Source organism: Zea mays, chromosome 2 (assembly GCF_902167145.1).
Source record: "Zea mays cultivar B73 chromosome 2, Zm-B73-REFERENCE-NAM-5.0, whole genome shotgun sequence".
Lineage (NCBI taxonomy): Eukaryota > Viridiplantae > Streptophyta > Magnoliopsida > Poales > Poaceae > Zea > Zea mays.
In genome coordinates, this window is record NC_050097.1 from 193,320,314 (window position 1) to 193,347,954 (window position 27,641).

The 27,641-nt window shown below is 46.5% G+C and overlaps 1 pseudogene; it reads left to right on the forward strand.

Moving 5' to 3' along the window:
- Positions 1–716: 716 nt before the first annotated feature.
- On the forward strand, positions 717–27,115 carry LOC103647509 (protein SCAI homolog; annotated as a pseudogene).
- Positions 27,116–27,641: the final 526 nt, after the last annotated feature.

Sequence of the window (27,641 nt, forward strand, 5' to 3'; positions counted from 1 at the left end):
CTCCTCCGACAGCCACGACATCACGCCAGCAGGGTGCCAAGATCTCTCCGGCTGCCACATTGGCATATACCTAGGGCGCTAGCTCTCCCTTCGCTAGACACGTAGCACTCTGCTACACCCCCATTGTACACCTGGATCCTCTCCTTACGACTATAAAAGGAAGGACCAGGGCCTTCTTAGAGAAGGTTGGCCGCGCGGGACGAGGACGGGACAGGCGCTCTCTTGGGGCCGCTCGCTTCCCTCACCCGCGTGGACGCTTGTAACCCCCCTACTGCAAGCGCACCCGACCTGGGCGCGGGACGAACACGAAGGCCGCGGGATTTCCACCTCTCTTCACGCCCTTCTCCGGCCACCTCGCTCTCCCCCCTTCGCGCTCGACCCATCTGGGCTGGGGCACGCGGCACACTCACTCGTCGGCTCAGGGACCCCCCGGTCTCGAAACGCCGACAATGTGTTACCTCGGCGCCAATGATGACGGCGCCGAGGTTAGGGTCTATTTTTTGAAATGAAACTAAAAAAAGACATAATTGTGAAAAAACCAAAAAGGCTAAAATGCAAAAAAGTTGGCCAAATCGCAGCATTTTATATTATTATTACATTAGGCGTTCCTCCAGTCCTCCATCCCCCCACCCCCCACCCCCCATTCGCCCAGATTGGAAGGAGGAGAGGACGAATTTTAAAACCTCGCCTCCCGCCCGCCCACCTCGTCGCCGGCGATGGCCGACGGCGAGGCCGGCGCGTACCGGGAGTTCAAGGCGCTGGCGGAGGCGGCGGACCGCCAGTTCGCGCGCGCGCGGGACCTCCCGCTCTACAGCGGCGGGGACCACCACAGCCGCAAGGCGTTCAAGGCCTACACGCGGCTCTGGCCGCGCCTGCAGCAGGACCGCCGCCGGGAGCTCGTCGCCGCCGGCCTCCGCCGCTAGGAGATCGGCGAGGTGGCCTCCCGCATCGGCCAGCTCTACTACGCGCGCTACCTCCGCAGTCCGCACCGCCGAGCCGCGGTCGCTCGTCGGCGCCTACGTCTTCTACGAGGCCATCCACAGCCGCGGCTACTTCGGCGCGGCGGCGGCCGGGGTGGGCGGCGGCGGCCGGCACAAGGCGCTCCTGATACGGTACAAGGAGCTTCAGTTCATCTCTCGGTTCCTTGTCGTAGCCATGCTGATGCGCCGGGCCGAGGCGGTGGACCACCTCGCCGCATGCCTACATGCGCTCGTCGAGGAGGCGAAGGCCGCGTACCCCGTGTTGGGAATAGTCCCACATTGTCTGGTGAGAGTGTGAAAGCATGGTTTATAAGGTTGAGAGTGCAACCCGAAAGCTCGAAAAAAGAAGAAGTCGACGATCGGCAAGTGCTTCAACTGTGGTAACCGCGGCCACTTCGCACGGGACTGTCCCAAGCCGAAGAAGGAAGAGGCGCTGCTCGCAGATGCCGACGAGGAGGCGACGCTTCTGTGAACCAAGGATGCGCGGCAGTGTCGTGGTTTAGGGGGAGTATGTTAGAATAAACCACGTCATATGTGGTTGTGACGTGTGTAGGGGTGGTAATGGATTGTGATCCAAATAGTTTTTCACAAAATGTCAAGGCCCTAAATAAATTATAGCTCATAAATGACTAGAAATAAAGCCCGATCCTAACCCGCTTCGATCCTTAAATTTTATAGTGCAAAATTTATAGCCCATTGTCAGCCCTAGACGTGTGTGTTAGCTAGCCGTGGCATGCAAGTGTGTGTGCACGTGCAAGTGAGTAGCTAGCTAGCACCAAGTTGAGTCAGTTGTTAGTGCGTGCGTGTGCTGTGTTTAGTTAGATTTAGTCAGCAGCTTGGGGCGTACGTTGCGCCGATGAGTTGCATGCAGGAGGGCGTCGTGATCCGTCCGGTAAAGCAGGCCAAGTCAAGCGCGTATGTCGCGTCGTGCGCCGTGCCATGCGGATCAGCAGGTGGACCGGCAACGAGGAGTTCGTGCTCCATCGTGCGTTGCCGTGGGCCTATAAAATGGCATGTAATCTTGGAACAAGTAGCGGCAAAGAGTGAAGAACCAGCGTGTGCGCTAGGTGCGTTTGGCGCCATTGTCTTGTGTCCAGCTACTGTTCATCTCTGTCTATCTCTGTTCTTGGCGTTCCAGCGAGTATGTAGCGCTAGTAGATTCCAACACCCCGTAAGAACCATGCTTGTCTTGCCCTCCTTTTTTTTATTGGGGAAACCTGAGCGAAATTTACGAAGCGTGTTTTTGGATGCACATTCAGGTCCCGTTAGTCCTAAGGAGACGATCTACTTCTAATTTAGCGGTGAAGAGTTTGCTTTCCTATTCACGTTAAGGTTTGCCGCGCGCCACTAACAGTACTCTCGCTGAGTTTGACTGTTTGAGTAACCTCCGCACTGTGTATTTTGCAAGGTTTTAAATAGCAAGTTAAGAACAACTCCAAAAGAACGTGTAAATTAACCCCAAAACAGATATTAGTCAAGAATAGTGTTTTTTCTTACTCCAACAGCTCCCTCGTTCTTCCCAAAAAAATTAGCGTACCGCATCCACAGCCTCATCTCCGTCATATTTTGGTGCGTTCCATCCCTCCCCAATCCATTCTTCAACGTATCAGATCATCCACGGTCTCCCGATGACTGTACAGATTGTGCCACATGTCACATTTAAATGAACTGTTGGAGTACCTAATATAATTCACTCTTAAAATTTTTTAGCCTGCACTTAATAATCAATTTTTGGAGTAAAATTTTTAACATCCTTTTGGAGTTGCTCTAATAGCGGTTATTTAGCCGGCTATAGCCTTTTAGGAGGTCTAGAGCTAAGAGATGCACTATTTAGCGCTAATCAAAATTAGCCGCTAATAGCCGTATTTAGTCCGCTAAATACGTAACATTAGCTCGATTTAGCTGCTAAACATGCAATCTTTTTTACTAGCCGAACCTTTGAAACATTGAGGCCTAAAAGCAATTTGTGGGTAGACCCTTTAATTTAATGTTTGTTAGGTAGTGGTTAAATGACTTTTACATGTGTCGTTGAACGTTGAATTTGCATGTATATTGATTTATTATTGAACATTTGAACTACTAGTTTAAACTGTCAGATTTAAATATTGAACATTTAAACTATCTATAAAGTTATGTCATGTTTTTTTTAAAACCCGCTAAATGGATTAGCTCGCAGCTATAGTCGGCTATAGCCTTTATAACTTATCCAAAAGCTCGCTGCTAAAGCCCTTAGTCGAACATTTAAAACAGTGGTATTTTGAGCTGATCTGTTTTTTTGAAAGATTAGGAGGGGGAACCCCTACTGTAGCTTTTTTTATTATTAATGAGAAATTACAGTTCATAAAAAATACAATGTGCAAATCACACAAGGAAGTTTTAATTAAGGCTGCCATTGCTCAAGCCAGTTGGGAATGGAGGAATCATATTTTCCCCGCGCTCTGTGGATGACCAAAAGTAATTCCTTTGTGAAGTCATGCTTGCATTGCTGCACCATTGGGTCTTTGTTCTCAAATAGCCATGCATTTCGGCACTTCCATATGCTCAATGTCATGAAGATAACTATCTCCATAGAGAAGGGGACGTTAAGTTGCTGCTTGAGATTGGCCGAAGCCTCCTCGGGATTAGTAATTCTGGGGGGCGTCATACCAATGGAATTCCAGCAGGCCTTGGCAAAGTTACATCTGAGAAAAAGATGGTAAAGTATCTCTTCTGTTTGCCAGATACAATTTTCGCACGAGTATGATTCCAGTGTCATGTTTCTCCTCCTCAGCATATTCCTTGTGTTCAGTCTGTTTTTCAGCCATAACCAGTAGAAAACTTTATGCTTTGCTTGACATTTGTTTTTCCACAACGATTTATAGATGTAATGGGCCTAGGGATGTCCCATTAGATGTCTGTAGGTCATTTTTGTAGAAAAAATCTCTGAACCCCAAATATATTCCCATTTGTCCTTTGAATTGTTTATAGTAATTAGCTCTCAGGCTTCATTTAACTCTAGAAACTGCTCATAAGCTTGTTCAGACAGGGACAACTTAAAAATTTGGAAAAGGTGCTCTTGTTGCTTAGCCTCTTTGATTGAAAGTTTAGTGTTGCAAGCAAAAGAGAATAATTCTGGATACTGTTGTACTGGAATGCCCCGATTCCACATATCATCCCAGAAAAGGATGGTTCTTCCATTGCCAATGGTTGGAGATGCTAGTCCCTTGAAATTTTGCAATAGATTCAGTAAACTTCTCCACCAAAAGGATCCAATTTTTGTACGACGAGAAAGTCTGCCCGTCATATAGTAATTATTCCAGATGAGATGCACCCACGGTAAGTCGTGATTGTTGAAGAACTTGTGTAAATATTTCAGGAGTAGCGCTTCATTGTGGGTCTCCAATCTGACCACCCCGAGGCCCCCACTTCTTTTTGGCTGAGTAATCATGTTCCATGCAGCTAGTGGTGGTTTTTTTGAGTTCATGTCATTCCCTCTCCAAAGGCAATGTTTTCTGTATAAGTCTATCTGCTTGATTGTAGAGACAGGGATTTTAAGTGTGCACATAAAAAATGTTGGTAAAGCTGAGAAAACCGAGTTTACTAACTCCAATCTCCCAGCTTGAGAAAGGAAATTAGAGGTACAGGACAGTCTCTTTTCAATTCTTTGGATAAGGGGTAAAAAATGGTGTAGTCGGGGTTTTGAGAATCCTAGAGGAAGTCCAAGGTAAGTGCAAGGCATTGATCCTATCTGACAGTTAAACGTTCTTGAGAGAATCTCTATTTTCTCCGGGTTAACATTGATCGGATACATACTTGATTTGTTGTAATTCACACTGAGCCCCGTTGAAGTTGCAAAGGAATTTAGAACTGCTTTAAGAAAAAATAATTGCTTTGGGCAGGCTTCCATTATCAGTAATGTGTCATCAGCATATTGAACAATCGGGAAATCTTGGCCACAACGTTCAGTCAAAGGTAACTGAAGCAATTCAGGTGCCTGGCTTTATTGATAATACTCTGGAGTAGATCTGCTGCCAAGACAAACAACAAAGGTGAGAGAGGATCTCCCTGCCTGACCCCTCGCTTGCAATGAAAGGTTTTCCCTGGTACTCCATTGAGTAGAACCGATGACATGCCAGAATGAAGGATATTTCGAGTCCAGCTAAGCCATTTGGGCCCAAATCCTTTATGAGACAGTACCTGTAAGATAAGTTCGTGCTCCAGTGTATCAAAAGCTTTTTCAAAGTCAAGCTTAATCACAATAATTTCTTTTTTTGAAGTATGGCATAAATGAATATACTCGTAGGCCCAGGCCAAGCAGTCTTGAATGGTTCTTCCTTTTATGAAGCCATATTGATTCTTGTGGACTAGAGAGGTCATCACTGTCTGTAGGCGATTAGCCAGAAGCTTTGTGATACTTTTCATAGTATTGTTTAGGAGCGAAATTGGCCTGAAGTCTCCCACCGTTTGTGGATTATCCTTCTTCAGAACCAGAACGATAAAGAACCCATTTATGCTTCGTAAACAAACATCTTCTTGATAAAACTTCTCACATAAATCGTAGAAATCCTGAGAAATGATATGCCAGCATTTTTTGATAAAGTTGGTGTTGAAGCCATCAGGACCCGGGGATTTATCCGAAGGGAGTGCTTTAATAATGCTATCGATCTCTTGCTTGGTGAAGGGCGAATCCAATCATTGTAAACCATCCTGCATATTGATAAGATTTGGCAGATCAAAGACATTCCCCAAGAAATCAGAAGTTCCCAGACGAGTTTTGAAAGCATTCCACAGAAGGTTTGCCTTTTGATCATGCTCCGAAAATGTTGTCCCATTATCATCAGTCAGCGAAGCGATTGTGTTTCTCCTATGTTTTACCGTTGCATGTGCATGAAAAAATCTTGAACAAATATCCCTATCTGTAATCCATTTGATAGATGCCCTTTGTTTCCAGTAAATTTTTTGAATGTGGAGCAGTTCAGCAACTTTGATCTGCATAAGATCTCGGAAGTTCCATTCTTCAATTGACAGGTCCCTGTGCTCCTCAATGATGTCAATAAACTCAATTAATAACTTAATGTGTCCTACTGTTTTATCAATCTTAGGCAAAGATCACTGCCACTCCTTGAGAACTTTCCGAGTAATCTTAAATTTGGTTGTTAAGTTTTTCGCTTTATCAGGAAGATTCTGTTGGCCAAGCCAAGTATTTTGGAAAACAGACATAAAGCCTTTGAAGTGCATCCAAAAATTTTCAAACCTACAAATTTTAGGTTTAGGGACCTTCGACTTGAAAGATATAAGGCAAGGCACATGATCAGAAATATCCCTCGGCAAAGTTTTTACGCGAGATTCAGGATAAACCACCGACCATTCCTGCGAAATGAAAAACCAATCGAGTCTTTGAAGAAGAGGCTCCCTTTGTCTATTCGACCAGGTGAAGGACAGGTCGTGGAGGGGAATTTCCACTAGGTCTAGGTTGCTAATGGCCTCATTGAACTTTAGCATTAGGTTAATATCACCCCCACTAGATTTTTATTTTCCGGCCTACGGATTAGATTAAAATCTCCAACAATCAACCAAAGTTTATCTGAGGGCATATTGATATTAGAAAACCAGTCGAGGAAGTCCATTTTCCCCTGCGGAGTACATGGCGCGTAAATGTTCGTGATAATCCAGGAGTCATTTGATGAATTATAGAAAAATTCCACCGAAAGAGCATATTCGTTCTGAAAAATAACAGTGCTCACCAATTTTGAACTATTCCAGACAGTAATGGATCCACCCGAATTCCCCACCGAAGGAATAAAAGCATATGAATCAAAGGAATTGGGGCAGAAATTTTTAAGGTAAGCCACATCAAAGCATTCCTTCTTGGTTTCCTGCAAGCAGATAATATCACATCTAGATTCCCGAATCATACAACGAATACCGTTCAATTTAACACTGGAATTGATCCCACGAACATTATGGCTTAGGACAGACCAGTCAGAGTAAATAACAACATTGTGATTATTCATAAAGGAAACTTTCAGGTTCTTTGGCGAAAGTAAACCCAAGCCCAATCACTGGGTGGGTTATCAGTCAGTAAAGTAAACCCAAGCCCATCTGCTTCTCAGTCAGTTTTTTTTCTATTTGTGTAGTTGGCTTGTTCCATGTGAGTCCTTTGTGTTCCCATCTTATACTGAACTTGTCATGATTTTGCTTCCTTCTTGTGCACACCCTAGTTCCAGTAGATAATAAGCGCAGCCTTTTATTGTGGGGATTAGCGCCAAACAGGGAGCATCAGGAGTCAGCTGGGCGCAGTTAGAAGGTTGTTTTGGTTTCTACCTGTTACCTGCTAAATTACAGGCAGCAGATGTTTTTTTTGTCTGGCGGTTCGGTTGTTATCTGAATACAAACAAAGGAGCTACTAGAACAATGGTTCAAGTGAAATTGACTGTTGGGAACATAACATCACTCGGTTCTTTCAGTGAGATATATTCCTGATGTTCGTGTAATGAATATTTTGTATCCTAAACAAAAGATAGACATTTTGGAAGTTATGAATTTATGGTGTTTGTAGTTTGTTTCCTTGTTTTTTAATTTTTATTCCAGTTCATTGATATCAATATGTACGTACTACCCCTCCGTTCCAAAATAGTATTCGTTTTAGGGTGTCAATGAATTCATATAATATTTGATGTATGTGTATTATGTGTCTAGATTCGTTGTCATCTAATTGAGTATGGACACAAAAGTAAAAGGCTAAAACGAATTGTATATTGGTACAAAGGGAGTATCATTTACTTCTATCCTAATGACAACATTGTGACCTTGTACATTTTAAAAAACAAACTTCAAGGAATGGAAGCAAGTGCTTCAAGAACTTGGCAGGTTTTTGAAGGCTGGTGGAGCATACAATGGATCTATCTAGATCACTAAGATATGACAACTTGTTTGATTCTTATCCATCAAACCTTGCATCTATTGCACGATTCCTTTCAAAAAGGGTGCTGAAACTGAAGGAAGCTGTGCTAACAAGCTACCGCAAAAATGAGGTTACAAATAACTGTTAGCCTGTTGAAATCACTTTAATATTCATCTAATTTTCATTTGTCTTTCATGATAATTGTAACGCCCCGAATTTCGAGTTGATTTTTTTTCTTTTCTCTATCGCTCGCTAAATTCGGGCGTTACCCCTCTTTCCCATTTCTTTTCGCTAAAACCTCACCCGTCTTCAAAACTTTAAGTCATGTGATAATGGTAAACCCTAGAGTTAATTTCTTTGATTTGCTGCACCATGCCGAACCATGCATTTTTGATTGTTGAAAATGTGAAAGCATTCATATAGAAAATAGATATCAAAAAAGGGAAAAATCTTTTCTTTTCTCTCCCCTCCCTCTCCTCCCCTTTTTGGCCCAGCCGCGCCCCCCTCCCCCGGGGCGCGCGGCCCAGCTGGCCGGCCGGCCCAACCGGCCACGCCCCCTCTCCCTTCCCCCCTCGCGCCGTGGGCCGGCGGTATGGCGGCCCAACCGGCCTCCCCCCCGCTTCCCCCGCTTTGGGCCCAGGAGCGGCCCAGCCGTGCCCCCTCCCCCCTAAATCTCTCTCCCCTCCCATGCGGGCCCCGCCTGTCATCCCCCTCCCCCCCAAATCTCTCTCCCCTCCCCTCCCCTGCCCAGCCGCCCCGATCCCCTGCTCGCCCGAAACCGCCGCCGCCGTCGACCCCCGCCCGCGGTGAGCCCCTCCCTCCCCCTCTCCTCTTCCCTCTCCCCTCCCTCCTTCCCCACGCCCGCCGGCGCTCTCCCCGCGGCATGGCCGTGCCCGCCCTTGGCTCGCCCCGCCCCGGCCGCGCACGGCGCCGCCCGTCCCGAGCTCGCCCCGGCCGCGTCTGCCCCGGCTGCGCCCCGTCCCGAGCTCGCCCGCCCTCGGCTCGCCGTCCCCGGCCGTGCCCCGCCCTCGGCTCGCCGTCCCCGGCCACGCCCCGCCTCGGCTCGCTGTCCCCGGCCGCACCCCGCCTCGGCTCGCCGCCCCCGGCCACGCCCGCCCCGAGCTCGCCGGCCATGGCGGCCCGGCGTCCCGCCCCGGCGCGAGCGTCTGAAAGGGAATTAGGCTTACACCTAGTTCCTATATAATTTTGGTGGTTGAATTGCCCAACACAAATCTTTGGACTAACTTGTTTGCCCAAGTGTATAGATGATACAGGTGTAAAAGGTTCACACTCAGCCAATAAAAAGACCAAGTTTTGGATTCAACAAAGGAGCAAAAGGGGCAACCGAAGGCACCCCTGGTCTGGCGCACCGGACTGTCCGGTGTGCCACCGGACATGTCCGGTGCACCAGGGGGACTCAGACTCGAACTCGCCACCTTCGGGAATTTCCGGAGGCGACTCGGCTATAATTCACCGGACTGTCCGGTGTACACCGGACAGTGTCCGGTGCGCCAGGGGAGGTCGGCCTCAGGAACTCGCCAGCTTCGGGAAAAGCCAACGGCTCGTCCACTATAATTCACCGGACTGTCCGGTGTGCACCGGACTGTCCGGTGCGTCTCCAGAGCAACGGCTATCTTCGCGCCAACGGCTCTCTTCCGCGCATTTAATGCGGGCTCTGCGTGCGCAGATGGCAGGCACGCCCATGCTGGCACACCGGACAGCAAACAGTACCTGTCCGGTGTGCACCGAACACCCAGGCGGGCCCACAAGTCAGAAGCTCCAACGGTCAGAATCCAACGGCAGTGATGACATGGCAGGGGGCACCGGACTGTCCGGTGTGCACCGGACTGTCCGGTGCGCCATCGAACAGACAACCCAGCCAACGGTCATGTTTGGTGGTTGGGGCTATAAATACCCCAACCACCCCACCATTCATGGCATCCAAGTTTCCAGCTTCCAACCACTATACAAGAGCCAGCATTCATTGCAAAGCACACCAAAAAGAGATCAAATCCTCTCCCAACTCCACACAAAGCCCTAGTGACTAGTGAGAGTGATTTGTAGTGTTCATTTGAGCTCTTGCGCTTGGATCGCTTCTTTTCTTTCGCATTCTTTCTTGTGATCAAACACTCACTTGTAATTGAGGCAAGAGGCACCAATCGTGTGGTGGCCCTTGCGGGAAGTTTGATTCCCAAGTGATTTGAGAAGAGAAGCTCACTCGGTCCAAGGGACCGTTTGAGAGAGGGAAGGGTTGAAAGAGACCCGGCCTTTGTGGCCTCCTCAACGGGGAGTAGGTTTGAGAGAACCGAACCTCGGTAAAACAAATCCGCGTGTCTCACTTCATTATTTGCTTGCGATTTGTTTTCCGCCCTCTCTCGTGGACTCGATTATATTTCTAACGCTAACCCGGCTTGTAGTTGTGATTATTTTTGAGAATTTCAGTTTCGCCCTATTCACCCCCCCTCTAGGCGACTATCAATTGGTATCAGAGCCACGGTGCTTCATTAGAGCCTAACCGCTCGAAGTGATGTCGGGAGATCACGCCAAGAAGGAGATGGAGACCGGCGAAAAGCCCACTACAAGCCACGGGAGCACTTCATCGGAAGAGTCCCGCACCAAGAGGAAGGAGAAGAAGAAGGACTCCTCCAAACGGAAGGAGAAAAGATCTTCCTCTTCTCACCACAAAGAGAAGAAGGAAAAATCTTCTTCTCACAAGTCGCATCGGAAAGGCGACAAGCACAAGAGGATGAGGAAAGTGGTCTACTACGAGACCGACACTTCTACAACATCGACCTCCGACTCCGATGCGCCCTCCGTAACTTCTAAACGCCAAGAGCGTAAAAAGTTTAGTAAGATCCCCTTACACTATCCTCGTACATCTAGACATACTACATTACTTTCCGTTCCATTAGGCAAACCGCCAACCTTTGACGGTGAAGATTATGCTAGGTGGAGTGATTTAATGAAATTTCATCTAACCTCACTCCACAAAAGTATATGGAATGTTGTTGAGTTTGGAGCACAGGTACCATCAATAGGGGATGAGGATTATGATGAGGACGAGGTGGCCCAAATCGAGCACTTCAACTCCCAAGCCACAACCATACTCTTGGCCTCTCTAAATAGAGAGGAGTACAACAAGGTGCAAGGGTTGAAGAGTGCAAAGGAAATTTGGGACCTCCTCAAGACCGCGCACGAGGGTGATGAACTAACAAAGATCACCAAGCGGGAAACGATCAAGGGGGAGCTCGGTCGCTTTCGACTTCGCCAAGGGGAAGAGCCACAAGACATGTACAACCGGCTCAAGACTTTGGTGAACCAAGTGCGCAACCTCGGGAGCAAGAAGTGGGATGACCACGAGGTGGTTAAGGTTATTCTTAGATCACTCATTTTCCTTAACCCCACTCAAGTTCAATTAATTCGTGGTAATCCTAGATATACTCAAATGACCCCCGAGGAAGTTATCGGGAATTTTGTGAGCTTTGAATGTATGATCAAGGGCTCAAAGAAGATCAACGAGCTTGATGAATCCTCCACGCCCGAAGCACAACCGGTGGCATTCAAGGCGACAGAGGAGAAGAAGGAGGAGTCTACACCAAGTAGACAACCAATCGACGCCTCCAAGCTTGACAATGAGGAGATGGCGCTCGTCATCAAGAGCTTCCGCCAAATCCTCAAACAAAGGAGAGGGAAAGACTACAAGTCCCGCTCCAAGAAGGTTTGCTACAAATGTGGTAAGCCCGGTCATTTTATTGCTAAATGTCCTATATCAAGTGACAGTGACCGAGGCGACGACAAGAAGGGGAGAAGAAAGGAGAAGAAGTATTACAAGAAGAAGGGCGGCGATGCCCATGTTTGTCGGGAGTGGGACTCCGACGAGAGCTCGAGTGACTCCTCCGACGACGAGGACGCCGCCAACATCACCGTCACCAAGGGACTTCTCTTCTCCAACGTCGGCCACAAGTGCCTCATGGCAAAGGACGGCAAACGGAAGAAGGTTAAATCTAACTCCTCCACTAAATATGAGTCTTCTAGTGATGACAATAATAGTGATGAGGAGGACAGTTTGCGTGTTCTCTTTGCCAATCTTAACATGGAGCAAAAAGAAAAACTAAATGAATTGATTAGTGCTATTCATGAAAAGGATGACCTTTTGGACTCCCAAGAGGATTGTCTAATTAAAGAAAACAAGAAACATGTTAAGGTTAAAAAGGCTTATGCTCTAGAAGTAGAAAAATGTGAAAAATTATCTAGTGAGCTAAGCACTTGCCGTGAGATGATTGACAACCTTAAGAATGAAAATGCTAGTTTAAATGCTAAGGTCAATTCTCATGTTTGCATTGTTTCAACTTTCAATAATAATGATGATTTGCTTGCTAGGATTGAAGAATTGAATATTTCTCTTGCTAGCCTTAGAGTAGAAAATGATAATTTGATTGCTAAGGCAAAAGATTTTGATGTTTGCAAAGTTACTATTTCCAATCTTAGAGATAAGAATGATATACTACATGCTAAGATTATTGAACTTAATTCTTGCAAACCCTCTACATCTACCATTGAGCATGTCACTATTTGTACTAGATGTAGAGATGTTGATATTGATGCTATTCATGATCACATGACTTTGATTAAACAACAAAATGATCATATAGCAATATTAGATGCAAAAATTGCCGAGCATAACTTAGAAAATGAAAAGTTTAAATTTGCTAGAAGTATGCTCTATAATGGGAGACGCCCTGGCATCAAGGATGGCATTGGCTTCCAAAGGGGAGACAATGTCAAACTTAGTGCCCCTCCTAAAAGATTATCTAACTTTGTTAAGGGCAAGGCTCCCATGCCTCAGGATAACGAGGGTTACATTTTATATCCTGTCGGTTATCCTGAGAGCAAAATTAGAAAAATTCACTCTAGGAAGTCTCACTCTGGCCCTAACCATGCTTTTATGTATAAGGGTGAGACATCTAGCTCTAGGCAACCAACCCGTGCTAAGTTGCCTAAGAAGAAAACTCCTATTGCATCAAATGATCATAACATTTCATTTAAAACTTTTGATGCATCTTATGTGTTGACTAACAAATCCGGCAAAGTAGTTGCCAAATATGTTGGGGGCAAGCACAAGGGGTCAAAGACTTGTGTTTGGGTACCCAAAGTTCTTGTGTCTAATGCCAAAGGACCCAAAACCATTTGGGTACCTAAAGTCAAGAACTGAACTTGTTTTGTAGGTTTATGCATCCGGGGGCTCAAGTTGGATACTCGACAGCGGGTGCACAAACCACATGACAGGGGAGAAAAGGATGTTCTCCTCCTATGAGAAAAACCAAGATCCCCAAAGAGCGATCACATTCGGGGATGAAAATCAAGGTTTGGTCAAAGGTTTGGGTAAAATTGCTATATCTCCTGACCATTCCATTTCCAATGTTTTTCTTGTTGATTCTTTAGATTACAATTTGCTTTCTGTATCTCAATTATGTCAAATGGGCTACAACTGTCTTTTCACTAATATAGGTGTCACTGTCTTTAGAAGAAGTGATGATTCAATAGCATTTAAGGGAGTGTTAGAGGGTCAGCTATACTTGGTAGACTTTGATAGAGCTGAACTCGACACTTGCTTAATTGCTAAGACTAACATGGGCTGGCTCTGGCATCGCCGACTAGCACATGTTGGGATGAAGAATCTTCACAAGCTTCTAAAGGGAGAACACATTTTAGGACTAACAAATGTTCATTTTGAGAAAGACAGAATTTGTAGCGCATGCCAAGCAGGAAAGCAAGTTGGCACCCATCATCCACATAAGAACATAATGACGACCGACAGGCCACTGGAGCTCCTACACATGGATCTATTCGGCCCGATTGCTTACATAAGCATCGGCGGGAGTAAGTACTGTCTAGTTATTGTGGATGATTATTCTCGCTTCACTTGGGTGTTCTTTTTACAGGAAAAATCTCAAACCCAAGAGACTTTAAAGGGATTCTTGAGACGGGCTCAAAATGAGTTCGGCTTAAGGATCAAGACAATTAGAAGCGACAACGGGACGGAGTTCAAGAACTCTCAAATCGAAGGCTTTCTTGAGGAGGAGGGCATCAAGCATGAGTTCTCTTCTCCCTACACGCCACAACAAAATGGTGTAGTGGAGAGGAAGAATCGAACTCTATTGGACATGGCAAGGACCATGCTTGATGAGTACAAGACTTCGGATCGGTTTTGGGCCGAGGCGGTCAACACCGCTTGCTACGCCATCAACCGGTTATATCTTCACCGAATCCTCAAGAAGACATCATATGAACTCCTTACCGGTAAAAAGCCCAACATTTCATATTTTAGAGTTTTTGGTAGCAAATGTTTTATTCTTGTCAAAAGAGGTAGAAAATCTAAATTTGTTCCTAAAACTGTAGAAGGCTTTTTACTAGGTTATGACTCAAACACAAGGGCATATAGAGTCTTTAACAAGTCCACTGGACAAGTTGAAGTCTCATGTGACGTTGTGTTTGATGAGACTAACGGCTCTCAGGTAGAGCAAGTTGATCTTGATGAGATAGGTGAAGAGGCTCTATGCATCGCGCTAAGGAACATGTCCATTGGGGATGTGTGTCCTAAGGAATCCGAAGAGCCTCCAAATGCACAAGATCAACCATCCTCCTCCATGCAAGCATCTCCACCAACTCAAAATGAGGATGAGGCTCAAGTTGATGAAGAAGGAGATCAATCAAATGAGCCACCTCAAAATGACGGCATTGATCAAGGGGGAGATGCAATTGAGGAAGACAAGGAGGATGAGGAACAAAGGCCGCCACACCCAAGAGTCCACCAAGCAATCCAACGAGATCACCCCGTCGACACCATCCTCGGCGACATTCATAAGGGGGTAACTACTAGATCTCGTGTTGCACATTTTTGTGAGCATTACTCGTTTGTTTCCTCTATTGAGCCACACAGGGTAGAGCAAGCACTACAAGATTCGGATTGGGTGGTGGCGATGCAAGAGGAGCTCAACAATTTCACAAGGAACGAGGTATGGCACTTAGTTCCACGTCCTAACCAAAATGTTGTAGGAACCAAATGGGTCTTCCGCAACAAGCAAGATGAGCATGGTGTGGTGACAAGGAACAAAGCTCGACTTGTGGCCAAAGGATACTCCCAAGTCGAAGGTTTGGATTTCGGTGAAACCTATGCACCCGTAGCTAGGCTTGAGTCAATTCGAATATTATTAGCCTATGCTACTTACCATGGCTTTAAGCTTTATCAAATGGACGTGAAAAGTGCCTTCCTCAACGGACCAATCAAGGAAGAGGTCTATGTTGAGCAACCTCCCGGCTTTGAAGACAGTGAGTACCCTAACCATGTCTATAGGCTCTCTAAGGCGCTTTATGGGCTCAAGCAAGCCCCAAGAGCATGGTATGAATGCCTAAGAGATTTCCTTATTGCTAATGGCTTCAAAGTCGGCAAGGCCGATCCTACTTTGTTCACTAAAACTCTTGACAATGATTTGTTCATATGCCAAATTTATGTTGATGATATTATATTTGGGTCTACTAACGAATCTACATGTGAAGAATTTAGTAGGATCATGACAAAGAAATTCGAGATGTCTATGATGGGGGAGTTGAAGTATTTCCTAGGATTTCAAGTAAAGCAACTCCAAGAGGGCACCTTCCTTAGCCAAACGAAGTATACTCAAGATATTCTAAGCAAGTTTGGAATGAAGGATGCCAAGCCCATCAAGACACCCATGGGAACCAATGGGCATCTCGACCTCGACACGGGAGGTAAGTCCGTGGATCAAAAGGTATACCGGTCGATGATAGGTTCCTTACTCTATTTATGTGCATCTCGACCGGATATTATGCTTTCTGTTTGCATGTGTGCAAGATTCCAATCCGACCCTAAGGAATCCCACCTTACGGCCGTAAAACGAATCTTGAGATATTTGGCTTATACTCCTAAGTTTGGACTTTGGTACCCTCGGGGATCCACATTTGATTTAATTGGTTATTCCGATGCCGATTGGGCGGGGTGTAAGATTAATAGGAAGAGCACATCGGGGACTTGCCAGTTCTTGGGAAGATCCTTGGTGTCTTGGGCTTCAAAGAAGCAAAATTCGGTTGCTCTTTCCACCGCCGAAGCCGAGTACATTGCCGCAGGTCATTGTTGCGCGCAATTGCTTTGGATGAGGCAAACCCTGCGGGACTACGGTTACAAATTAACCAAGGTCCCTTTGCTATGTGATAATGAGAGTGCAATCAAGATGGTCGACAATCCCGTCGAGCATAGCCGCACTAAGCACATAGCCATTCGGTATCATTTTCTTAGGGATCACCAACAAAAGGGAGATATCGAGATTTCTTATATTAACACTAAAGATCAATTAGCCGATATCTTTACAAAGCCTCTTGATGAACAAACTTTTACCAAACTTAGGCATGAGCTCAATATTCTTGATTCGCGCAATTTCTTTTGCTAGACTGCACACGTAGCACATTTATATACCTTTGATCATATCTCTTTCATATGCTATGACTAATGTGCTTTTCAAGTCTATTTCACACCAAGTCATAGGTGTATTGAAAGGAAATTGGAGTCTTCGGCGAAGACAAAGGCTTCCACTCCGTAACTCATCCTTCGCCATCGTTCCAAGAAAAGGACCGGACTTCGTCTTTGGTATAATCTTAACTCATTTACTTATGACCAAAGGGGAAGATAGTTCTTCGAAGGGCTCTAATGATTCCGTTTTTGGCGATTCATGCCAAAGGGGGAGAAAGTATGAGCCCAAAGCAAAAGGACCGCACCACCACCAATTTCAAAAACTTAGTGTTTTCCAAGAGTATTTATCATTGGTATCCTATTGTGTTCAAAAGGGGGAGAAAGTAGTATTTCAAAAATGATATATCAAAACCCTCTTGAACACTAAGAGGAGGATCTCATTTAGGGGGAGTTTTGTTTAGTCAAAGGAAAAGCATTTGAAACAAGGGGGAGAAAATTTCAAATCTTGAAAATGCTTTGCAAAATCCTATTCATTTACCTTTGACCATTTGAAAAAGATCCTTGAAATAGATTTACAAAAAAAAAATTGCAAAAACAAAACATGTGGTGCAAGCGTGGTCCAAAATGCTATCTAAGAAAGAAACAATCCATGCATATCTTGTAAGTATTAATACTGGCTCAATTCCAAGCAACCTTTACACTTACATTATGCAAACTAGTTCAATTATGCACTTCTATATTTGCTTTGGTTTGTGTTGGCATCAATCACCAAAAAGGGGGAGATTGAAAGGGAATTAGGCTTACACCTAGTTCCTATATAATTTTGGTGGTTGAATTGCCCAACACAAATCTTTGGACTAACTTGTTTGCCCAAGTGTATAGATGATACAGGTGTAAAAGGTTCACACTCAGCCAATAAAAAGACCAAGTTTTGGATTCAACAAAGGAGCAAAAGGGGCAACCGAAGGCACCCTGGTCTGGCGCACCGGACTGTCCGGTGTGCCACCGGACATGTCCGGTGCACCAGGGGGACTCAGACTCGAACTCGCCACCTTCGGGAATTTCCGGAGGCGACTCGGCTATAATTCACCGGACTGTCCGGTGTACACCGGACAGTGTCCGGTGCGCTAGGGGAGGTCGGCCTCAGGAACTCGCCAGCTTCGGGAAAAGCCAACGGCTCGTCCACTATAATTCACCGGACTGTCCGGTGTGCACCGGACTGTCCGGTGCGTCTCCAGAGCAACGGCTATCTTCGCGCCAACGGCTCTCTGCCGCGCATTTAATGCGGGCTCTGCGTGCGCAGATGGCAGGCACGCCCATGCTGGCACACCGGACAGCAAACAGTACCTGTCCGGTGTGCACCGGACACCCAGGCGGGCCCACAAGTCAGAAGCTCCAACGGTCAGAATCCAACGGCAGTGATGACGTGGCAGGGGGCACCGGACTGTCCGGTGTGCACCGGACTGTCCGGTGCGCCATCGAACAGACAACCCAGCCAACAGTCATGTTTGGTGGTTGGGGCTATAAATACCCCAACCACCCCACCATTCATGGCATCCAAGTTTCCAGCTTCCAACCACTATACAAGAGCCAACATTCATTGCAAAGCACACCAAAAAGAGATCAAATCCTCTCCCAACTCCACACAAAGCCCTAGTGACTAGTGAGAGTGATTTGTAGTGTTCATTTGAGCTCTTGCGCTTGGATCGCTTCTTTTCTTTCGCATTCTTTCTTGTGATCAAACACTCACTTGTAATTGAGGCAAGAGGCACCAATCGTGTGGTGGCCCTTGCGGGAAGTTTGATTCCCAAGTGATTTGAGAAGAGAAGCTCACTCGGTCCAAGGGACCGTTTGAGAGAGGGAAGGGTTGAAAGAGACCCGGCCTTTGTGGCCTCCTCAACGGGGAGTAGGTTTGAGAGAACCGAACCTCGGTAAAACAAATCCGCGTGTCTCACTTCATTATTTGCTTGTGATTTGTTTTCCGCCCTCTCTCGTGGACTCGATTATATTTCTAACGCTAACCCGGCTTGTAGTTGTGATTATTTTTGAGAATTTCAGTTTCGCCCTATTCACCCCCCCTCTAGGCGACTATCAGCGTCCCCACCCCTCCCCTCGGCGTGGTCGGCCGCGGCGCCGCCCGTCCCCCCCCCCCCCCCCCCCCCCCCCGGCGCCCCTCGGCGCGTGCGCCTGCCCGGCGTTCCGTCCCGCCACGGCGTGCCCCGCCCCGCCCGCGCGCGCTCCCCTGCCCGCGGCGTGCCCCGTCCCGCCCCGGCGTGTCCTGCTCGCGTCGTGATGGCCCCGGCGCGGCCTCGAGCTCGGCACAGCGTGCCTTTGGCGCGCGGCCCCGACGTGTGCACGGCTCGCCGTGCCCTCGTCTACCCCTAGACGTGCCCGTCTACCCCCCCCCCCCCGTATATTTTATGCGCGCTAATCACATTGTTCATGTTAATGAAAAAGGAAACTCAATTTGGAAATTGGTTACGTTAGTTAATTCATATAGCTAATCGTCTAGCTCATTTAATGTTGATCAACTGAAAGTGGTCATGTTTCTATTAGTGCATGTAGCTAATCCTTATTTTTGGAGCTAAGTAGAACTAGAGCACGTAACGTCTAGTTATTCGTCTATTCGTAATGCGCCTCGAGCATAAGCTTTAACCCCTGCGAGACCTTCCCCCGTTTCTTTCTAACCATGGTAAATGTAATATCGTATGTCATATTTTATGCATGTTTAATCTACTTGTTCTCTTGTATGGTGTACTGTTTGTTTCCTAATTTGAATGAATGGATGTATGTATGTCTGCACTCGCATAGAGAACGATCCAGTTGAAGAGCCCGAAGAACTCGCAGGAGAAGCCCCTGAGCAGCAGTCGGTTTGTGGAGGCAAGTGTCCCTTGACCTATCTCTGTCCTATTCATTCTTTAATTCACCTCCCGCATTACACATTTATGCCTAAGGATTGACTAACTTTGTTATCCATGTCCTTGTTTACCTATTTGGGTTGGATTATTATTGCTTAGTCTTATGCTATTGCTCCACTCTAATCAATGAACATGATGAGAATGCTCAATGATACGCTGTTTTCCCTCTTCTTATTATGATGTTATACTTGTGGCCTTTAAGGGGGCTCGAGCGGTTTCTCGAGTGCCTCTCCGTAAGGACTTGTTCGTTGGATGACCGCCCGGGAAAACAGTGCAACCATGAGGGTGGAATGAGGTGCCCTTAGCTGAATAATTAGAGGATCCGGGGTGTAGTTCGCTTCGCCGTCGTGCCGTCAATGGGGCTCGGTGTATGCGGCTCGCTCTGCCAAGGTTGATTTGTCCCTTGGGGAGGAGTGCGGTACATTTAGGAAACCTAACGGGCGACTACAGCCCTGGGGAATCTTTGTAAAGGCTACGTAGTGAAACCCCGCTGGGTCACCTTGGTAGTGATCAATGGAGAGTCATGATCTCCATGCAGAAAGGGAATCACGGCTTGTGGGTAAAGTGCACAACCTCTGCAGAGTGTTATGAAACTGATATATCAGCCGTGCTCACGGTTATGAGCGGCCAAGGGAGCTCCAGGGATTAGTGATATTTGATCAGGGATGTTCGGATTGCAGGTGACAATGAGACTGATGGTTCTTGATTTTGGCTCTGGTAATGGTAAGTGGTACTCTTTCCGTTTGGAAAGGAGTACGTTTGGGTTAATAACGTGGGTTAACCCTAAAACTTGGCCTTCTCTACTAGTAATAATAATCTGACCAACTAAAAACAACTGCTTGACTTATCCCCACATAAAACTAGTCCACTACAGCCAAACATGATACTTGCTGAGTATGTTGATGTGTACTCACCCTTGCTCTACACCCCCCCAGGTTGTCCGCATTGCAACCACTGCTCAGGAGAAGATGAAGCTGTGGAAGGAGACTTCCAGGAGTTCCAAGACTACGACGAGTTCTAGGCGTGGGTTAGCGGCAACCCCCAGTCGGCTGCCTGTGAAGGCCGCGTTTATCTACATTTCTTTTTTGTACTTTGATTATTGTAAAGACCATGTGGATGTCTCAGACATATGATGTAATCGACTATTATTTCCCTTTTTAATACTATTTGAGCATTGTGTGCTGATGTCCATGTTATGTAACTGCCGTGTACGTGAATTGCTGATCCTGGCACGTACATGGTTCGCATTCGGTTTGCCTTCTAAAACCGGGTGTGACATAGGTGGTATCAAAGCCGTGCTGACTGTAGGACCGCTAACCTAGAGTAGAATGGTCGTTCTAAGGATTATAGACCTCTGTCCCTGCCTTGACTTTGGTATCCCTTCAAAAGTTGGTCATACCGACCAAAACCTATGTTCTACTGTATATTATACCTTGCTGAAAATTATGTTTTATTCTAATCCTTCATTTATTTATGGTTCATTACTTGTTGGTCATACTAGTTCTGTTCTCACTCTTTTGCTTGCGGTGTCTTTTGTAGATGGCTCGTCTTAGACACACCGCACGGAAGTCTGTCATCCTCTTCTTACCCTCTCGTCTCGCGGAGCGTCCGCTTCACCGTCCCGTGGCCGGTCAGTCCAATCACTTGGAGAGGCTGCACCACCGCCTGCATGAGGAGTAGGAACGTCGACGACAGGAGCAGCAGGGCTCTTCTTTCTCGCTCCAGCAGGAGATAGAGTCTGTGAGGAGTTGCTCCCTGTGCTTCCTCTGGAGGCGCCCCCTGCACCACCACTGGGTACTTGCTGAGTATGTTGATGTGTACTCACCCTTGCTCTACACACCAACCCCCCCCAGGTTGTCCGCATTGCAACCACTGCTCAGGAGAAGATGAAGTCGTGGAAGGAGACTTCCAGGAGTTCCAAGACTACGACGATTTCTAGACGTGGGTTAGCGGCAACCCCCAGTCGGCTGCCTGTGAAGGCCGCGTTTATCTACGTTTCTTTTTCGCACTTTGATTATTGTAAAGACCATGTGGATGTCTCAGACATATGATGTAATCGACTATTATTTCCCTTTTTAATACTATTTGAGCACTGTGTGATGATGTCCATGTTATGTAACTGCTGTGTACGTGAATTGCTGATCCTGTCACGTACATGGTTCGCATTCGGTTTGCCTTTTAAAACCGGGTGTGACAATAATGTACGGAACAGCAGAAAATATCTCACAACCTTTCTTGTGATATGCAGATCAAGTTCATAGAACTAACTTTGGATACATTCAGAATGCTACAGTGTTTGGAACGGGAGCCCACTGGGTCTTATCGGATTGCTGCTAAAGAACTTACAGAAAATGCGCTGTAAGTGATCAGAGTGGACCCTCTGGTCTGATTGATATTCAGCTATCAACAAAAATATCTGATGGAAGTCTTCCTTCAAATCCTCAAAAGGCAATCATATATCATCCTACAGTCGCTCATCTTTTAGCGGTATGTGTCTACCCTGATTGTTTCTTTGCCTTTTAAAGTCCATCTTTTGCGTAATATTGGCAGGCACATAAAATTTTCGTAGGATTGCATATTTCCTTGTAAGAATTTCTTTTTCCCAAAACCTGAATGATGGCATTTGTGTTTTAGTGCTAAGGTGTGCCAATGCTCTTATTCATTACAATGACAATGCTATATGCTAATACGATTGATTGTGTCCATGGTCCTGAAGCATGCCTCTGTTGGTGGGCCAAACCATAAGAAAGAGTATCATTTTATCATGCACATGCTTCTAACAAAAAAAAGGATAAATATACTTCCATAAACATGATTGTTGTAAGAAAGAAGTGGTTTTATGGCACACCTTCAGCAAGATTGGTTTGGCAGCCTGACCCAATTCCCTCAGCAGCCAGCATGTTGTGAGGCTATCTCTAGCAGACTCCCTATCTCACCTCCTATTTCAAACTCCACTCTGTAAACAGTGCAGTCTACAGTGCAAAACAATGTTTTTCACGACCATATACACGATCTATCGGGTACGGCTTGAGTGTGTTCATACTTAGGCCTTCACTTGATCTGAAACAATATTATTATATCAGAGAAATGATGCCCCCCTCTTCCTATAGAACCTTGTTTCCATACTGTTGAGTGTTGATTCATAGTTTGACAATATAGGTTCTAGCAACAATTTGTGAAGAGCTCTCTCAAGATAGCATTTTACTCATCTATATATCAGCGTCAGGTTAGTTCTTTCTCTGGAACTTCAGTTTAAGTTGCACTTCTGTTTTCAATCACTTGTTACCCTTCTGAGATTTGTGATTATCTTGTCAGGGTACACTGAGCAGAGTTTTGTTAGTCAAAAGCTTGGCTCTAGCTCTTCATCTCGTGCGAGGGTTGCTTCTGCCTTCCCCATTGTTATGCCAAATTCACATGTCAGTTCTGATAATCATCTATGGCTTGGCCCCCGTGGAAGTGGAGGCAAGCTCTACGGCAATGTTCTGTTTCAACAAAATCCACTTACTATAGCATGTCTAGATCAGTGGATCCCTTTCTTTTAGAATGGCATACCTTGCACTTGCTTATGTTGACACTATTGTCTTTCTGTCAGGCGCAAACAATCTTTATCCAGAAGATCTTATTCCATTTACAAGATATCCACTGTTCCTTGTAATTGATAGTGAAAACAGCCACGCATTCAAGGCAGGTTTGTCAGAACTTAATCTTGGCTTGTAGAAGAAAAGCATTTCCATCGGCACTCTATTGCTTTTCTAGAGTAACATGTTTACCAAATTGCCCATGCCATCCTTTTTTTCTGCATAAATATTAATGTTTTATTGTTTCCTTTTGAATTTGAATGGTTGCATAATCCCATTTGGTTCCAAAGGTGAACTCCTCTCCTAGTGCAAAAAATACAAGCATTTACTATGGTTTCTTCAGCATTGTTGTTATCTGGTTCAATCTATCTTTAAACATCTAAAATAGCTTTAGATGCTTTTCAGCTTCTTAACTGGTAATAGCCAAGGATAGCTAAGGACTGATTTGTGGTATTGTGTGCATAAGCTGGAATTGTAGTTGGGGCTTGTGCGTGTAATTATTGTTAAGGGGCTTTCTCTTTGCATTTGGAATGTATAGATGAAATTTATGCCTCCTTTTGTACAGGGAAAACCCAAGTTGCTTATTAGCATGTGAATCCATCCTTAAATTAACTACTAGTTTTTTTTGTTAAAGGTGGCACTGAATTTGATGAATTATCCGTCTTCTCCTTTTTTTGTGTTTTGTGTTAGATTACCTGTCTAGGGTTTGGGGTCTTCCCCATGTAATTACTATCTCAACCCTTTGTAATGGGCCAGGCCCAATTACCTAAGTCTATTAATACTACACCCAACCCAGATTAGGGTTAGGGTTTCCATTCCAACTTGGTACCAGAGCCAGTTTCTCTTCCCTCCCACCCACAGCCGCCGGGCTGCTTCCCCTCAGCCGCCGGGCTGCTCCCCCCTCCCAGCCGGCGGCCTCCCAGCAGCCGCCTCCGCCCGGCTCTCCCACCGGCGGCGCGCGGCTCCACCCTCCTCGGCTGCGCCCGCCAGGAGCTCCTAGCGGCCGCCGCCACCTGCTCCCCGACGCGCCCGGTCGTGGACCGCGGCCGAGCGCCCGCCACGACACCGTCCGCGCGTTGCCTGCTCGTGCCGTCCCGGCGGCTGACCGTCGCTCGCGCCGCGCCTGTGCGCTCGGCCGCCAGCCGTCCCCGCCCGCCGAGCGCGCCCCTTCCCCACCGCGCCCCCGGCGCCCTGCGGCCTGCCGACCGCGCCCTCTCTGCCCCGTCTTGTCGCGTCGCCCAGGACGCCTGGAACCGCGCGTCCAGCCATGTCCTGAGCCGCGCCCAGGCGCCCTGCACCGGACCACGTGGCTCGCACGTCTCCTCCTCTGCTTGGCCACGCTGCTGCTGGCCTCGCCTTCTTTCTCCAACCCCGGCGCCGCGCGCCCTCTCTGCCGGTCTTCTCCGTCGGGCGCTAGTCCCCAGCCGCCCTTCTCCCTACCGCGTGCGCTCCCCGCCGCGGCTCCCTGCCTCGCCGCCCGACCCGATCCTAGCGGCTGCGCGCTACTCGCGCAGCTGCGCTTCTCCTACCAGTGTCATCTCCTCCCACACCGGCTCCATGGCGTCACCCCCGCCATCCCTGAGCTTTACCTCGCCCGCCGCTCTCGTGACTGTGCGTGTCCTCCTCCATGACGGTCCGCTCATCCGGGGCACGTTCGTGTCCTTCGATTCAGTCTGGAACCCTATTCTTCGGGATTGCGTCGAGGTCCACCCTCAAGCCGGCCGTCACGTCCCTGGTCCGCTTGTCTTCCCACGTGCTGTGATCGCCTCCCTAGCGGTTGAGCCCGTGTCATCTCCCTCCCTTCCTAGTGCCTCCCTCGGGGCACCTTCTTTGGCCCTCTCCGCTCACACCGTACCTTCGCCACCACCACCTCCCCGAACCACCACCGATTGGGTGGTTGACTCCGGGGCCTCCTTCCACACTACCCCCACCACTAGTTCGTTACTCCACTCCCATCCACCCCACCCCTCACATCCTACCTCCATCGTCGTCGGCAACGGTTCCACCCTCCCGGTCACCTCAGTAGGTACATCGGCTCTTCCAGGACCATTCTGCCTTAACGACGTCCTTGTTGCTCCCGGACTAACTCATCCCCTCCTCTCGGTTCGTCGCTTCACTAGTGACAACCAGTGCTCTATGGAGTTCGACCCCTGGGGCCTCACCATACGCCACCTTCCCACACATGATGTGCTCGCTCGCTGTGACAGCTCCGGCCCCCTCTATTCTCTTCACTTGCCCTCTTGTCTAGGGTTTGGGGTCTTCCCCATGTAATTACTATCTCAACCCTTTGTAATGGGCCAGGCCCAATTACCTAAGTCTATTAATACTACACCCAACCCTGATTAGGGTTAGGGTTTCCATTCCAACTTTTTGTTTTGGGGGGTGGGGGAGCAATCTATCTGCAGCAGTACTGCCTACCGAAATTGTTTTACCAAATTATCATTTGGTCGTGTAATTTGCCAGGCAATACATAATGCAGAGAAGGGAGAACCAGCTGCTTTATTACTTTCTCCCAGGACATCGTCAGCCATGCCTGGAGTAGAATCCATGGGTCACGGAAGCCAGTTTACATACTTCCTCACTGCTCCAATGCAAGCCTTCTGCCAACTAGCAGGAATAACTTCTGACATAGATACCGTAAGTTCTCTGTTTGAGGAATTGACTATTCGTTATTTCCTAAAAAAAATCATTTCCAGAGTTGGATTTGTGTTGCTTGGTTTTCAGGATACATATGCAAATGCAGAGAACATACTTTTCTCTGCTTTGGAAGAATACGAAGGAATACTCTGTACTTCTGTTGGATTAAACAATGTCTGGGGGCAAATTTTACCAGATCCATTTCTCAGACGGCTGATTCTCAGGTACCTTGTACATATATTTGCCACATTCAAATCTGTATGAACATCTGTCTAAGCTGGAACATCAATTTAGCAATGTAACTTGGAAAAAGGTGTATTGGCTTCATTTTCTTAAATAATAGGTATGAAGAAAAAATATTGTTACATTGCTTGCAATTCTTTTGGCTAGGGACAAATTTATAGTTTAACTCTCAATCCATCTCATTCCTACCATTTATGGGTCTCAAGTCCAGAAAAAATAAGAAAAAAAAGGGAAAAGAAATGGGCATCAACATGTTGAAAATGGCTGTCAACTGGTATGTAGTATTTCCAGCAACTTAACGCCAGTCTCTTGTTTCTATAATAATATTTATTTTACATACTTGCCTCTAAAAATTCAGTCTTTCAGAAGACAATGCACATCTAGAGTAGCTACCGAGCAAGTAATAAGGTCCATTAGATGTTTGATGCTGACATGTTCAGGGTTGTGTAGGAATTAGTAACCATTACTATGCATGTTAGAGGAAAGGGTGTTATAAATCTATGTTTCCTAGTTCATCAACAACTTTACAGTCGATTTTTTTTTTTTTTGCAAAGTTCTAAGTAAACTTGTGCTGCCAGCAAATTGTTTATGTTCTGGGAAAGTATGATGCCAAAAAATCTGATCTGATTTGTCCATGACTGTTATGTATTTTCTTCGCTTCGTTATGGACACTGTGCCTTTGGGTAACATATGATTGAACATATGACATTCTCTGCCTTCACGTCTTGAGAATCCGTCGATACAATTGTTTGAATATTTAGTTCTATATTTCTTGCAGTGTGAACCATTTGAAGTTATGCCTGCTTATTTTTCACCCCCAAATGCAGGTTCATTTTCTGCCGAGCAGTGCTTTTCTATTTCCACTCAGATGAGCACGAGCATCTACCGACCTGCCTACCTAGTCTTCCAGAGTCGGTCTCCCAAACGCAGAGGCCATAAAAAAACCCATCCTTTCGTTTGCAGAAGACCTTGTCGTCAGCGATCAGTTTAACTTCGGTGACTCCACACGCAACAAGAAATGATGATCGGCAGCAATAACCATAACCCATGCCTTGTGTAGATACCTCCTCGGTAAATATAGTCCAGCAGTTTGTTGATTATTTATTTTGCATTTATACAGCCAACGGGGCAATGGCTCAGCACCAATTAGCTGGCTGCTGCATGGACGGTGTGAGTTGAATGGCGATATGAAGAATTTTGACCTGCCGTGTCATCCCCGTCGAGCGTCTGTACAAGTTCGTTTAGGTGTTCTCTAATTTGCTCTAGGCATTGTAGGCATGTTAACCTTGTCTTCGATTGTTCTTCTTTGTTGTCTTGAGAGGACGGTTTGTAAGCCGGAAGAGGCGTTTTTCAAGTACTCTGGAAGGCAGATGGTTTGCAGAGTTTGGTTAGCTCACCCATATTTGACGGCAATTCTATGGCGATGGTAGTTGAATTCAGAATCCCACTTTCTGTGTTTTCTCGCTTACCATGTGCTGGGCTCCTGCAGTTCCGACGGTACAAAATTCTGAATGCAGACAACACAAACAGACGAATTATACAATGAGTTGTCTGCTTACACTGTCTGCACAGTTTTTAATTCCTGATAGTCTTTTATTTATTGATACAAAGGATCTAATGTAAAAATGATCTTTGTAACCTATATCTTTCTTGTTTATAGACACACTTGCACACGGTTAGCATGTCAGGTTCAACATTTAAAAAAACATGTCAGGCAACTAGCAACCATTACTCCATATTTCAAATAGAGCAATCATCCGTCCTTTACTATATTATACACAAGGTTAAAGATAGAAAAAACATGACACTTTTGCCTGTAATCCAGTCCACCAACAACCAGCCACAATTCATTCAGATTTCAAACAGAACAATTGTCTAGACTTACTATTTAGAAACAAGGTTCAACATAAAAAAACA